Source organism: Corvus cornix, chromosome 14, assembly GCF_000738735.6.
Source record: "Corvus cornix cornix isolate S_Up_H32 chromosome 14, ASM73873v5, whole genome shotgun sequence".
NCBI lineage: Eukaryota > Metazoa > Chordata > Aves > Passeriformes > Corvidae > Corvus > Corvus cornix.
In genome coordinates, this window is record NC_046344.1 from 6,755,420 (window position 1) to 6,770,516 (window position 15,097).

Below are 15,097 nucleotides of genomic sequence, written 5' to 3' on the forward strand. Positions count from 1 at the left end.
TTCCAAAAAACAGGATTTGGCATCTCCTGTTTTGCTTCCATACAAATTGTCAGCATTGTTGCTGCTCCTGCTTGCAGTGGGGAAGGAGGAATTTGGCCCAGTGGCTTTTTTTCCTCCCGCTTCCCCCAGCAGCCTAGGCTACAGATCTGCAAACAGCTGTAAGGATAGCAGAGATCATTAGCTGGCAGGATCAGATGAGATAGTTTCTTAAAAGGATTGTCTGATTTCTCTATTGATCAGCCTGATTTAAAAGGGGGAGTTGGGTCAGAGGGCATAAATTATCATTGAAGGAGGGGTGAAGGCCTCAAAGGCTGTGCTGCACTTAGCTGCAGTGCTGAGGAATGTATCTCTGGGCAGGGACGTGCAGAGCTGAGCACCGTGGCTGCCGGCCAAGCTGGGTCTCCTCTACAGTGAACTGGGAACTGAGTCAAGGGAAGTGCATTTAAACTTGGGTAAAGAGCCTCTCTCTCTTCACCAAACTGGTTTCTGCAACCCCCACTGGTATGGCAGCAGTGGGTGTTTGGGGTCAGAGGGGGAAGGGGTGCAGCGTGTGGCCCTGTGTGAGGTTTGGGGTGCGGCGATGGGTTGGGGCCACTGTGGGGTCCTGCTGGCTCTGAGCTCCCTCCCTCCCTGCCCGGAGAGAGGATGCTCTCACCCTGCAGAGACCTGCGACCTCTCTCTGGCTTTCCCCAGGCTCTCTGTGTGGTCTCCAGCGAGATTTTGAACCACGGGAGGTTTCTGCCTCCCTGGCTGTAAAATGAAGCTAATCTGCAACCTGAGGTTGCTGCTTTCCCTGTTCTTGTGATCACTGCCCAGGACTTCTGCATCTCCTGCCACTGGAGTCACAGGACTTGCAGGCTTTGCAGTGGCCCCCCCAGCTCTGGATTATGGGAAGAGGAATGGGAAAACATCCAGGGAAAATAAGACACCATTCACATTGATGGCAGAGGGTCTGGTTTTGGGGACATGGCACATCTTCCACACCAGCTTGCTCTGCTGCAGCACGGATCCTTATTCATTTTTCCCTCATTCTCATCCATCCTCATGATGGAGGAGCCTTTTGTGCCCACGTCAGTGTCCTGTCTCTACCTTCTCCCAGGGTTTGCATCTCCTACAGCTCTCTGGGGCAGGACCGTGGGGATCTGCAGTGGGGTTGTGTCACTGTGACAGGGTTGTGTCACTCCAACAGGGCATGAGCTGGAGCCAGGACAGGCTGTCTCAACAGGGAAAGCTGCAGGAGCACTTTGGGGATGCCAGATCATCCTCTGATTGGGGTCTGTGCCCTTTCCAACCCTGATGGAGTTTGTTCCTCTTATTTCTGGCTGTGCTAAAATGAAACGGTGCAAGAAGTGTGATTTCTGGAGCTGTGGGCAGGTCTGAGGTGCCCCGGTGAGTGCTGGGTTGGGGCATCTGCCTGGAGTAGTGTCATGGGGGAGGCAGACACAGCCACACTGCTGGTGTCCCCAGGCTGGGGGGCTGAAAGTGGGCCTGTCTGCCCTTTCCCAGTGCTGTTCCACAGGCCAGTGGTGCAGCCAAGGCTGCTGCCCACCCTGGTGCTGCCCATCCTCTTGCTCCTGCCCTCCTGCATGGAATCATTGAATCACAGAATCATGAAGGTTGGGAAACCCTTCTGAGACCGTCAAAGTCCAACCATTAACCCAACACTGCTAAGCCCACCACTAAACCATGTCCCCAAGTGCCACATCCACACATTTTTTGAACACTTCCAGGATGGATGAACACTCCACCAATACCCTGGGCAGCTTGTTCTGATGCCTGACCACCCTTTTGGTGAAGACATTTTTCGTAATATGCAACTTCAACTGCCCCTGGCTCAACTTGAAGCCATTTCCCCTTGTCCTATCACTTGTTACCTGGAGCAGAGCCCGACCCCCACCTAGCTGTACCCTTCTGTCAGGGAGTTTTGGAGAGTGAGAAGTTTCCCCCGAGCCTCCTTTTCTCCAGGCTGAGAAGTTTCCCTCAGCCGCTCCTTGTGCTCCAGATCCTTCCCCAGCTCCGTTGCCTTTTTCTGGATGCACTCCAGCACTTCAGTGCCTTCCTTGGAGTGAGGGGAACATCCCCATATGCCCCATCCCTGTGCATGGTGGCTGCTGGGGACAGCAGCATGGTGGTTCCCCATGACGTGTGGCTTGGAAGGAGATGAGCCAAGTCATTATCACGCAGCACTTCTGCCAGGTGGAGAGCAGGGGACCAGCATCCCAGCCCAGGGCATGGCTGGGAGCAGGCAGTGCCAGGCAGAGAGTTCAAAGGCTGAGCCATGGCAGCAGGGGCTCGCAGCAGCCCCACTCCCACTGTGGAAGAGAGCATCTCTTCCAAGCATCCGCCAGCACTGGCCTCCCGGCATGGCTGGGGGCGCAGCCACCAGCGTGCGGCAGCTGGGCCGGCATTATCCTGGAAATGTCATCCGAATGCCAGCCTGCCGGTGAGCGCCAGGACGTGGCAGGAGGCGGTGACTCGGCTTGCCGGCATTGGCTACCATTTTAGAGGAAATGTGGAGCGGCGGGTAATTATTTCTCATTCTTAATTGAAATTTCAGCCTCAGTGGTTTGCGAGAGCGGGCGGGAGTAGGAGCACAGGCGAGCGTGACACGAACGCAGGGCTCGTTGTGGGATGAGGGGGAGCACGAGTGAGCCAAGCCGGTGGGTGGCAAAGCATCTCCCAGCTCATGCAGGGTGCAGCACTCCTGGGAAGGAATTCCCATAGCCCACAGCATGGCCTGCTCACGGTTGCAAAATAAAACCAACCCTCCAGAACGCCAAGATTTTAATTTTTTTTAGCGGGGGAGGATGGTTTATTGTTTCTTTATTCCTGTATTTCTGTTTTGCTTCGGATGAAGGGCCAATTAACTGGAATTAGGCGCTGCAGCCTGGCACCCTGCGTCGGCTCGGAGCAATCAGGTGTAGCGCAGCATGGCTGATGAGAGCCAATCAAGATGTATAAATGAGGTGTTGACATTCAAACAGCAGGTACCCGCGCCGCCCGGCCGCAGCCGCGCCTGCGTGCTGCCGAGCCCGCGACACGGGGCCAGGCACGGAGAAGGGCCCGGCCCGGTGGGGCAGCCGGGTCTGCTTTGGCTCCGAAGTGTTTTGTGTTAAGCGTGATGGTGGGGACACACTGAGCTGCCCATGCTGGGGGTGGTGGGTGTGAGGGTTGGTAGTGGACACCCCTGCCAAGGTCTGTTTACTGGCAGCCCCTGTGCCCAGTGCTGATGCATCCCATGGTCAAGGAGGTGCAGCAGCTGCCCAAGCCCTTAGCGCTTCTCCAGGGTGGGGAGCCAAGAAAAATATTGTTCCTTTGGGGAAACTGAGGCATGGAGCAAGATGGTGGACAAGGTCCACAATGCTGGGGCCTGGTTTCACCCTCAAGGTTTTGTATTTCCATTGCTGGGAGCAGTTTTGCCTCCAAGTCCCTGGGGCTGAACAGCATCGGGACACATCCGTTCCGCCACTGCCTAGGGACCATGGATGGTGACCTTGGTGTGACCACCATGCTGGCAGGTGCAGGGCCGGCACCCTCCAGCAGTTTGTCACCCTCAGCTCTTGGGTTGCCATAGCTGCCACCATGGGACACCCTGGGAGGTGGGGACCAGGGACACCAGTGGCGTGGCAGCACCACACAGGCCAGAGGAGCTCAGAGGCCATCCAGGGAGGAAAAAGCAGCTCCGTGGCGAACAACCTCATCAGCGTTTCCTGTCTCACGATGGAGAAATCGCATGTGGTGAGAGGCTCTAAAAATAGGCTCGGCAAACTTTTAACCACATTTGCAGATGTTAAAGGTAAAGCCAGAGCAGCTCCAGGGAAGAAAACATCCCTGGCCGTGCCTCCCTGGTGTTAACCCTCAGCTCCACTGGTGACAGGGAGCCGGCTCTGAGGGCAGGAACCCCCGGATGGGCAGCGGGGCCGAGCCTCTGCCTCGTCGCATCACTCTCCTGCGCGTCCCCATTAAGCGTGCGGCGGGAGGACATTAGGAGCAGGAGCACGTACTGGCAGGCTCTGTCTAACAGCGCTGCCGCCTGACCCTGATTTGTAGCAGGGCTGAGCAGGGAGGTTTGCTGTAGTGTTACAGCTCTTCCTGTGGTAATAGCCAGCCGGGCAGCACTCGCACAGCACTGCCAGTGGCACCGGGAGCCCACAGTGGCACGGGGAACCCACGGCTGATGGGGTGGGAAGGAGATGCTGTAGCTGGGTCATGGCACATTTGCTTGCAAGAGAACTGAGGGGGCATGTGGGGACATGGTGTTGCTGCTGGAGTTGTGTCTCCCCATGGCAGCAGTGCTGGTGCCCAGCATGGTGGCAGGGACACGGCTGAATCTGCCGCCTGTCCTTGTCCCTACCAGCCCAATGACCCCATGTCCAGTGGCTTGTCCTGCACGCTGCAGTGGGTGCATGCCACTGGTGTTGCTGTCTCCTTGCCTCCTGCTCCTGTGTCACATCGCCAGGGCTGGAGTCATTTGGGGACAGTGGCCAGGGCTGCCACGTCCTCTCCCAGCTGAGGCGTCAGCTCCCTGATGGTACCCAGGGGATGTTGTTTCACTTCCCCCTATTTCTGCCATGCCAAGGGTGACAAACCATCAGGGGGTGCCAGCCCTGTGCCCACAGTGGCCACAGCAAGGTCCCTGTGTACCGTCCCTGTGGGGATCTCTGTGTGGGCATGGATGCATCCCATTGCCATGCATTCCATGGGACTTGCAGAGGCAAAACTGACCTGGTAATGAAATGGACATAAAAAGCCTGGAGGGTCGAGGTGAACCCTAAGGCTGTGGTCCTTGTGGAGGGCTGGCAAGGGGCGTTCTGCCCACAAAAGATGGAAGAGGCAGCACCATCTGCCAGCATCGCTCCGGGGTGCTGTGGTCCCTGGCCTGTGCCAGCCCCACAGTGCCAAGTGGGAGAGAGCAAGAATCTTTACCCTCACGAACATGGGAGGTTGACTTGGACCAGCAGAAAGATGAAAGAGACAGAGAGAGGGAACGATTAAAGGGAAGAAATCGAGATTCCTCGCGTTACCTTGGCTGCCCGCTGCCTGATGCTGGCAACTCGCCGGCCCTCAGCACCTCTCGCACGCAGCTCAGTGCTGGGGCACAGGAGGGCACATGACTTTCTCCTCAGGAGGGAACTTCCCAGGAAGATTTTAATAGTTGCTGTTTGTGTGATGTCTGGGGGAATCCATTCCTTTCTGTCTGCCATTGCCTGGCTTCACCTTCTGCTGCTGGCAACTGCTGCATCCTCACGGCTGCATTTGGGGTGATGGTTTGGGTTGTTGTCAGACTTCACCTGCAGCCCTGGAGGGAAAAAACTGTCCCTCAGAGTTTCATTTAGCTAAAAAATCCAACCCAAACCCAACCTCAAACAGGTGCAGGCTGCCTCAGGGTGGAATGACTGGGATGCTGGGGAGCAGCGCTGGTCCCCAAGAGTCTCCGCTGGCCACATCGGGATTGGTGTTTTGGCAAAAGGTATCACCTTGCCAGTAGGAATAAAAGCCAGGAGGGGGAGGGGGCTGGGGCAGGCAGACAAGCAAATCCGTTTTATCAGACGCCGCATATTTTATGAAAGCACATTTCAGCTCTTCAGCCTTGGAAAGCTTTTCATACCCTTTAATTTTCTAATAAAAAGGAATTACGTTTGCTGAAAAGCCAGTAACAAGATTCACTGTCATTGTCTTTTGTACAGACCATAATTCCTGGCTGGGGCTCCTGCCTGCAGCCCCGTTGTGTGGTCCCAGGTGTGGGTCCAGAGTGCTGGCAGGGGGGCCTGAGGGCCATGGCTGTGCCGGCAGTGGGCAGGGGAGAGCTTTGCCAGTGGGAGCTTGTGGCAGGTGCCCAGGAATGACGAGGGTGGAGGTGACCACCACATTTGTCTGCATCCACAGTTATCCCTCTTGGTGCCCAGCACAGATCCCTGAGAAAGCAGCATCTGGTTTTGAGGTGGTTCCTGTTGTCTGTGTGTGCCAGGTGGGACGGCCTTTGAACCAAAAATCAGTTTAATTGCCCGGTCATTGGCCTTATAACCATGAGCTTGAGAGTGGTGTGAAGTCCTGGCGAGGCTGGTGGCTGGCAGACAGCTTTCCTGGTCTTTGATGTGACTGGGACAGGTTGTGGTTACACACGTGTTGGAGCAATGGGGTGTCTTTGCTGGTGTCCCCCGGCTCCGCGCTGGCCCTACAGATCTGACTGGTGAAAACGTTCAGCTGGGCAGCTGGCGATTCCCAGTTATCCCCCGCCATCATGGGTATCCCTCCTGCAGGCTGCAGGATCTGGCATGCAAACAGCAGCTACCACACGTGTGATTTCAGCAAGCCCAGGGCACTTCCAAAATCCAACCAACCACAGCCTGTGACAGTGTGCAAAGCATGTCTGGGTGCCAGCTGGGGCCGGCACCAAGAGCCACCATCTCCTCCCAGCTCCCCGCAAACCCCGAGCACATCCTGGCGGTGTTTGCAGCATGGAGAGCCCTTACAGGTTTACTCACACCCCACTTTCCTACAGGGGTGCATCCCCCTCCGAGCGCTGGAGCCGCAGCTCTGCCCGTGCCGCGCGGGCTCCCGGCCGGCTGCCACGTGGCACCAGAACCTCGATGCCGCAGCCGCTGGCGCTCCGTCTCCTTCCGAGTTGCTCATTTGAAGTTTCAGCTTGCCGGCTGTTTTCATGCAGGTGGGATGCAAAACCAGCCCACAAACACCAATAAATATCTTCTATATCCTCCCCCCCCACCTCCAATTCTCGTTTTCATTCTTACTTCCCAGCTGGTTTTGGGGGGGAAAATGGGTTTTCAAAGCTTTCCGTAAACGTGTGTAACAATAGGAAGCGTTGCCTTTTAGCCTGCGGCCGGCACAGTTTTAAATGAGGTCCCAGGTAGTCATGGTTACCTCTCCTCTTCAGTAAGAGATGACTTTTATTTCCTGCCTTTTGTATTTGCACATCTCAGATATACATTCTCCTAAACCATAATTGGTATTCACGGATAGACAGGAGCGCAGGAGCGAGCTGCCACAAGAGGGGAAGAGCCAGATGGACGCAGGGGGTGTCAAGGTCTCCAAGCCCCCAAACATCAGGAAATCTTAATTTCAAGTCATTTTTCCTCCCCTGGCAAGGGCGGGGAGGCAGACCTGTCTCTCCACAGCCTCAGGGCTTGTCCTGATCCCACCTCCCTCGCAGCATCCTGGTTAGTCTGGTTGCAGCGCCAGAATTTGGGATTCACCCTGTGGTCCTGCAAGCCGTGTCTGGCATCCTGCATCCCTCCCAAGCATTGTGCTGACCTGGGAGGGTGAAAGAGGGGCTGTCCTGTGCCCCTTGTCCCCAAGCAGAGTCCTGACCCCCCAGGCACTTGGGGGGCCAAGCCTGCACCCCTTGATTTTTGGAGGCCCGAAGGGGAAGCAGAGCTGTGGGGCTGTGCGCTCGCAGCGGGCACAGCCTGGGGAGCGGGCGCGGGAGGGAGAAGCGCTCAGCAATGATTGATGAAAGATCATAGCCTCATTCCACGGGATCATTGCTCAGAGTGTGGGCAAAGCTGCCTGTCCCAAGGGGACCATCGCCTGGATGCATGCAAGCCTGCAATTCAGGGCAGAGGGGATGCAAAGCCACATATTTTATGCCTTTTTTTTTTTTTTTTTTTTTCTCTCTCTCTCTCTCTAAAGCACCAGGAAAACAAAAACCCAAGCTGTCTAATCAGAGACAAGCAGATTCCACCCACTTCCTTGGAAAACTTGCATTTGCTAGGAAATCATCTCGCTGCATTTACAGCAAGCAGAGTGCCCCAGCGGTAGCTCGTGCCTTTCTGGCAGGATGATAACCAGCGCTGAACAATTATTGCGCTGGAGCGGGAGCAGCAGACATATTGGCTTTTCTCAGCCAGCAGGAAAGAATTTGCAAAACTAAGCAGGCGACTGGAGCAGCTCGGATTTGCAGCGTTGGATGCGCGGTGCCGGGGATTCACAGCTCACCAGATTTGCTGGTGGCAGCATATCAGGGACTCACACACCGCATGCACCTGGGCTCCTATTTACATGATTTTTTTTTTTTCTTCTTTTTTTTTTTCTTTGCAAGGGAAGGGCCTGTTTTTGCTGCCTGGGAAATGCCTCTGATTCCCAGCTTCCCCCATGGACGCTCAGCCCCCCAGGTGTGCGCTTGGGCAGTGCAGAGAAGTTGTTTGCTTTTATATTTTTTCCCTTTTAATGAGAAAAATGTGTACTTGTCACAGAATCGTAGAATGGTTTGGATTGGAAGGGACTTAAAGTCCATCCACTTCCACCCCCTGTCATGGGCAGGGACACCTTCCACTATCCCAGGTTGCTCCAAGCCCCATTCAACCTGGCCTTGGACACTTCCAGGGAGGGGGCATTCTCAGCTTCTCTGGAAGTCTGTGCCAGGGCCTCGCCACCCTCACAGGAGGGTGTTGTTAAAAGAAATTCTGAAAAAATACTGTCAAAATTGTTGTCAAGGAGGTTGTCCTTAAAACCCGGTGCCGGGAAGAAAGGCAGCAGTTCCAGCAGGATCCTGCCCCATGCCAGCCTGGCTGCCCTTAGCATCATCAGAGGAGCAGGGTCTGTCCGAGGGTTCCCAGGGGAACCCTCTTGGGACACAGACACAAATCCCCAATCAAGGCAAAACTCCTTTGCTCAGTTGTAACTTCAGTCAGAGATGTATGCGATTGCTGGAGCAACTCCCATCCCCCAGAGGTTTTTGGTTCTTCCACAGGTAAAACTCTCCCTGACTGCGGGTCCCACATCTGCCCTTGGCTTCTCCATGGGCTGAACAGAATGGAAGCAAAGAAATCCCTTCTCTTCAGGCTTGTGGGGTTGGGAACTGGATCTGTTCCCATTTCCCTCTGCCCACTCACAGCAATCCCTGTCTCTGCTGGAGCATTTCTGAACGGGACGCTCCAAAGTGGAAAAGTGGCACGGTGGGGTTTTGGTGTGGATTTGAACTGTGTTCCCATTTTGGGTGCTGTTTGGCAAGGACAGCGAGCAGAGCCTGGCCCAGGATACTCTTCCCAGCCCCGCTCGGGATGCAAACTGCGCATCAGTTGCACCAGCAGCTGATGGAGACTCCAGTATATTAGCAGCATTAATTAAGTTACAAAAATTATGCATGTTATCAGTTATGAGACGACCTTTCATAAACTCAGCTATTAAAGCAATAAAGCATAACCCGCTGGTCCTAACCAGTCTAATGGCTGGCTAAGAGCGTGGTTTTTCACATAATACTTTTAGCAGGTCATTAGCCAAGCAATAAGATAACGTGGAGAGCCAAAGTGATGTGCGGGAATGGCAGCGGAGGCAGAGACAGTGCTTGATGAGGGGACACAGGGCTGGGGGTCACCCATCCTCCCACACTGCTCGTACGGGTGTGCGTGGCTGTGGTGGGTGATGGTGGAGTGGTGGCTGATGCCGGCGTGCTCCCAAGCCTGTGCCGTGCTGAAATCCCAGTGCCATGGGGCAAACCCAGCCCTGGGGCAGGTGTGGGGCCGGTGTTGGTCCTTCCCAGCCGTGGTTTCACTGCCAGAGCCCACCCTGCAGAAGGGAGAAGAGGTGGTGTGATGTGGCCATCCTGGCTGCAGTCCCAGTGGGCTGTAGGATGAGGATGGGGACCCTGACCTTCCATGAAGCCAGGGGTGGGATGGAGGGGCCTGGGCTTCCTCCGCCTGAGTGGTCTTGGTGTACGGACAGTGCTGGTCTCAGCATATGGTTGGTGTTGGTCTCTCTGGGCTGAGACTCTGATTTGGGGGTATGCAGGTTGGTCCCCTCCCTGGCATGCCTGTGGGGACATTCCAGGCATCCAAGGCCACCCAGAAGAAGCCACCAAGCCCTGGTCCCCAGGTCCTGCTCCCTCCACACACTGGTGCTGTTATTGAGCACATCCCAGCCAAGTGTGATACCCTCCCTACCCCTGGCTATGCCACGAGACCTGGACATGCCAAGAGCTGCACCACAATCCAGCACCCCCGGCACCCCCGAAGCGCCTTTCCCGGTCCCTGCCAGCCGTTTCCAAGCACTGACCCTCTCCATAAACAAAGGAGAGGGAGAGGGAGGGTGGCTGGCATGTTAATATACTCTCCCCCCCTCTTTTCCTCCCTTCATCCCTCTGGGAAAGGCCTTTGCAGATATAAGCAAACCTTGATTAAAAGCTGCCTGACAGGCAACGGCAGCAGCAAGCAGCAGGCAAGGAAGCTCTCCAAGTCCAAAGGGAGCTGCTTCTGCTGCTGCCGCTGCTGCCTCCATTCTCAGATGTCCCTGATCCTTTAATCAATCACAGCCGCGGAAGAGAAGAGCAAACACCCGTGCCGGGGCAGAGGTATGTGCACGCATTCGTTCCAGCCGCAGCCGAGGCAGCAGGGCGGCCGCACGCCTTCGGCTGGAGGCACGGAGCCGTCCCCGCGCCTGGAGCTGCCCTTTCATCTCACGGAGACAAGCAGGGGCTGTGTCCCTGTTGGTGCCTCCGACAGCCCCAAGGATTCAGGCGTGGAGGATGGTACTCCACGGGGTGCAGGTAGCGGGAGGAGTGCGGGCAGCCTCTTGCCCTCTCCCCAGGTGCTCCAAGACGCATTCCCGGGTAGAGGATTCTCCCAGCTCCCATCCCGTGGGCTGTGCCACGCCGGCACTGATGTGTCTGGCTTGCAGCGAGCGAGGAGAATGGGGTGTTTGCAGATGTTGGGGAGCTGTGGGAATGGAGGCTCCACAGGGAGCCAGCCTGGCTGTTGTGTCTGACACGGGGCTGGCCAAAACCCACCCATCCTTTGATTGGCACCCCATGGCTGGGCACACGGAGCAGTGCCCGTGGCTCCTGGGGTGTCCCCCTTCGGGGAGCAGAGCCCCATCCTGGGCTGCGTGGGGCGGACAAGGATCCGCTCCAGCCCCGGAGGGCCAGGCAGGGCCTCACACCAGCCGTGGCCATGCCCGGAACCACCAGCATGCAGAGAAACCGCCCACCCCCGGGATGATTTGTCACCAAATCCTGTGTGTCACCGCGGGGCTCGCTCCTCGGAGCGGCTGGAGATTGGGGGCGGAGGGAAGGGGAAAACACGTCGCTTTAATAAAACCCAGCAAAAACCTCTCGTTCCTGACATGCTTCCCCAGCTCGCGTGTGGCAGCGGGAGCTCCGCCAGTGCGAGGCCGGCAGGGGCAGGCAGGGACCACGATTTTCCTGCTTATTTTTGCCGTTGCTTATTTTTAGCGCCGCGTCTTAATATATTGTGACAGTGCCCTGGGACGTAGCGCGCCTCCGGTCGCAGGAGAAGGTGTCTGGGGCAGAGCTGCTCGACGCCGCGAACGAGTTGCAGCCAATCTCCGGCACGCCGCCGGCTAACGAGGCACCCGCCGCTAACGGGGGTCCCCGGGGAGCCCGGGGGAGTGGCGGGGATGAAGCTGTGCATTGAATTTGTCGGGGCTCTGCAGGGAGGGGCTTGGTCTTGGGGGAGTCACGGGTTTTAATATGTTTTTTTAATTAGGCCGTTCTGGTAATGACGGGCTGGTCACTGGCAGAGCTGGTGCCAGGCAGGAGCGGTGCCTTTGTAGAGAGGGTGCCCGCACGGACAGGGACATGGATGGTTTGATGTTTCAGGGACCTTGTGCGTACTGGGGGACTCCAGTGCTGTGCTGACTTCGATCTCCCTCCTTGGAGCTGGTTTTTGGGAAGGGTTGAGTGGTTTCCATACCAAGGTGTGCCTCATGGTTGCCTTTCTGGACCTCCAAGTGGGTTTTGATGCAAAGCAGAGAGGCAGCTGGCAAAGGCACAGATCTTACTGGGATCAGGATGAGATCCCACCAAGGCAGGGGTTGCCAGCACTGGCTCAGCCATGGGGGTAATTCTGGTGGGGATGCTGTGTCCGTGGGGAGATCCGGGTGCGGTGTGGTGCTGGGTTTGGCAGCAGGAGTCTGTGTGCACGGGCGCTGCCTGCCCCAAGCCCATTAGTAACAGATCTTTGTGGAATAACCCTCCTCATTAAGGCGAGCTACCCCATGTGTCAAAGCCACTTTATAAGGAAATTATACTCGGCTCCAGCCGGGATGTGCGTATGTAAATGGGGCGATGCACAGCCCTGATTGAGACATCATGGGGCAGCTCAGCCTGGGACCCCTGGGAATCTTCAATTCTGGGGGAAACAGGAGCTCCAGAGGGGCTGGAGAGTGCTGGTGGTGGGGGATGCACCTCAGCCACCTCCTCGGGTTTGGGAGCCCCTGTGTGCACCCAGAGTTTTGGCAGGAGCCGTGGACCTGGTTAGGGCTGGAATGTCTCCAGGTGTTGGAGGCTCCAGCATCCCAGCTCCAGTCGCCACATCTTCCCAACAGCATTGCAAAGTATCTCCTCTCTGCACTGTGTCACCTCTCTTGGTTTGGAGGAGCAGAGGGGAATCCCCTCTATTCCATCCCACCCCCCAATTTTGTCAAGATGTCACTGCATGCCCAGCACTGGTGGAGGAAGTGTGGACTCCTCCTCTGCTCCTCATGTCATGACCTGAAGCCTTACTGAGCTGGGATTAAATCCTCCTGACCACACATCTGAGGTGTTGGGATGCTCCACACACACATTTGGAATATTGGGATGCTCCAGTGTTTGGGAGAAGCAGGAAGAATGTACCAGAGCTGAACCCATCACAGGGCTTTGCCCAAAGGACACCGTGAGACACCGAGGTTCTTCACACAGCACCTGTGCTCACTGCTCCTTTCCAGAAAGGAGTGGACACAGCACGCACCAGCCCCTCGGGATCCAGCTGGAGCATCCCCATATGCCGGGACATTGGCACCTCTTTGTGGAAACAGGGTGGCAGCTCGGCAGGGAAGTGAGACCCTTCTTTTTTTTGGCAGCGTGTTCCTAATCAGCAGGACCCGCGCGCTCCGCCGCAGGCACGCCACGCACTGCTATTTACGGAGCTACTTGAAATACACCTGCAAGAGGGGAGAGGAGAGAGGAGCGCCAGCAAGTAAATAACCCAGCAACCCGACGGAATGAAAACAGGGAGGAGAGATGCAGCAACTGAAGGCAGAAAAAAACCCCAAAATGAAGTGTGATGTGCAATTGAGGGGCTGCGTCCCAATTGTGCCGTGGTTTTCCACCAGGGTGCTTACTGGTGTTGGTGGTTGGTGGGGAGACCCCATCCCACTGTTGGCCATGAGGGTCTCAGTGCATCCCTGAAGTGGGCAGAGGGATGGATGGATGGATGGATGGATGGATGGATGGATGGATGGATGAATGAAGCCCTTTGCCCACCTCCCCACTTGCTTTGTTTACCTCATGCTGCTGTTCAGCTCCTGCCTCCCCCCACCCTTTTCTGAAACATTATAAATCAAACAGCTTAAAATGTAAAGCATCAAAAATTCTAAAACCTTCATCTATTATTAACTGTGACAGTAAATTCCACCTCTGAATGTTTCACATAGCAACTGTTACCAGGACTCAGCATCCAAAGCTGATGTTCCAGCAACTTTCCATCACGGCGCTGCTGCTGTTCCAGCGATGCTGACACCAGCCTGGTGAGACTGGCTGCCACTCCCAACACTTTCTATGGGATTGGGATGCCAGCAGAGAAACCGAGCTCAGATTTAGTGAATACAGCCCAGGATTGGAAAGGAACTTGGTGCCTGCATGTGGGAGCTGGTGGTGGGATCCCCCATCATGGTCCTACCTCTGTGTTGGTCATGCAACCCCCCCAAACTTCGTTACTTTGACCATTGTGTTATGAAGCACCATAAATAACAAGGATGGGAATGGAGTGGTTAAAATAAATGGATAGGGAAGGGTTTTTGCAGGGGTTGGTGTTTGCCTTTCTACCTCTGCTTTGTCCCGGTGCTGGATGTTGTTGTGGCCCCTGAGTGGTAACCTTCACCCTGGCATGGGCAGGGCGTCTCACTGCTCTGAGCATTGGGTTGTGGTGAGTTTATGGTGTCCCAGGTGCCCACAGGGACCAGGAGCCAGGTGTTCACCACTGGGGTTTGTTCACGTTTCAGTGGTTGTTTGCCTTCCCCGTGTGCCATCGTGGCTCTGTTCTGTGTTGTGTCCCCAGCCTGGAGGTTGAGCTGGGGTGTTTTAGGTTGGATTTGCCTGCATGGCAGCACTGTGAGCCTGGTTGGAGGTAGGGAGAGCCGTGGCTCTGCAACCCCATGGAATGCTGAGCCTGCTCTGCTGAGAGCCCCACCAGTGCACCGGCACCATGACCATGGCAAGGCTCACACCGGCACCCCAAGTACCCTAAAGCACCCAAATTCCCCCAGCAGCATGCACCAGGCCATGCCTGGTGCCCCCATACCCTGGCACAGAAATCCTTGCCTTGCCGTCATCCTGGCTGTGCCACATTCCTGCAAATCCTGTGGCTGCCCACTGGGATCTCGTGTCGTGCCATGCCGTGCTGTGCTGGCTGCGGGGCCAGGCAGCAGCGGCTGCTCTGCTGTCTCCCCAGGGACAGGCAGCAATTTTCCTGCTCTGAAGAAGCTTGTGAAGGTCTGAGTGAATCTGGGAAGCAAATCTAATTGGCAACCTGGTAATTCCTCGGGGGGACATGTACTTTGGTCATATCTAAGTACATTCCAGCCAGTGTTTAAGGCACGCTGAATCCAAACTTGGACAGTCAAATACCAGCAGCTCTAAGCTCCTTATCTATTTCAGGCAGATTAACTCCTTAATCATCTCTTTTGGAAGTTCCCTGCCCCAAATTCCTCTCCCCTCCTCTTCCCCCTCCCCAGTTTTTCAGCAGGAACAAAAGGAACCGATTTTGCGGGGTGCCAAAGGTGGGGACGGCGCCTGCCGTGATTGACAGAGTCAATAACCGGGAGCCGGGAGAAGGCCTTTGGAAATCTGCTTCCCACTTCACCTGCCCCAGTATTTGTCTTCAGGATTTGAAGCTGGGGAATATATAATACCAAAATAATTTACCACACAGCATCAAACCTCGATTTATTATTTTCAGCCTTCTTTTCTTTTATATTTTTTTTGACTTGATTTATTTCTTTCAACCCCTTTTATTCTTATTTTTCCTTTTCCCCAAGGGATTTTTGCTCAGCATCCCCCTAGCAGGTGACCACTCCACAGCCCCCAGCCCCGCTTGTGGCAGGGGGATGCTCATCCCCTCCCTGGCAGGCACAGGAGGCCGTG

The 15,097-nt window shown here is 55.8% G+C and overlaps 1 long non-coding RNA gene across 1 annotated transcript in view; it reads left to right on the plus strand.

Annotated features, from left to right (window-relative positions):
- The window catches only part of LOC120410779, a 56,652-nt gene extending 42,313 nt beyond the window's left edge, over window positions 1–14,339 (plus strand). Inside the window, exon 3 of the long non-coding RNA XR_005603101.1 lies at window positions 12,817–14,339. This is a non-coding gene — a long non-coding RNA (uncharacterized LOC120410779). The remainder of the gene's footprint in view (window positions 1–12,816) is intronic.
- The last annotated feature ends 758 nt before the right edge of the window (window positions 14,340–15,097 follow it).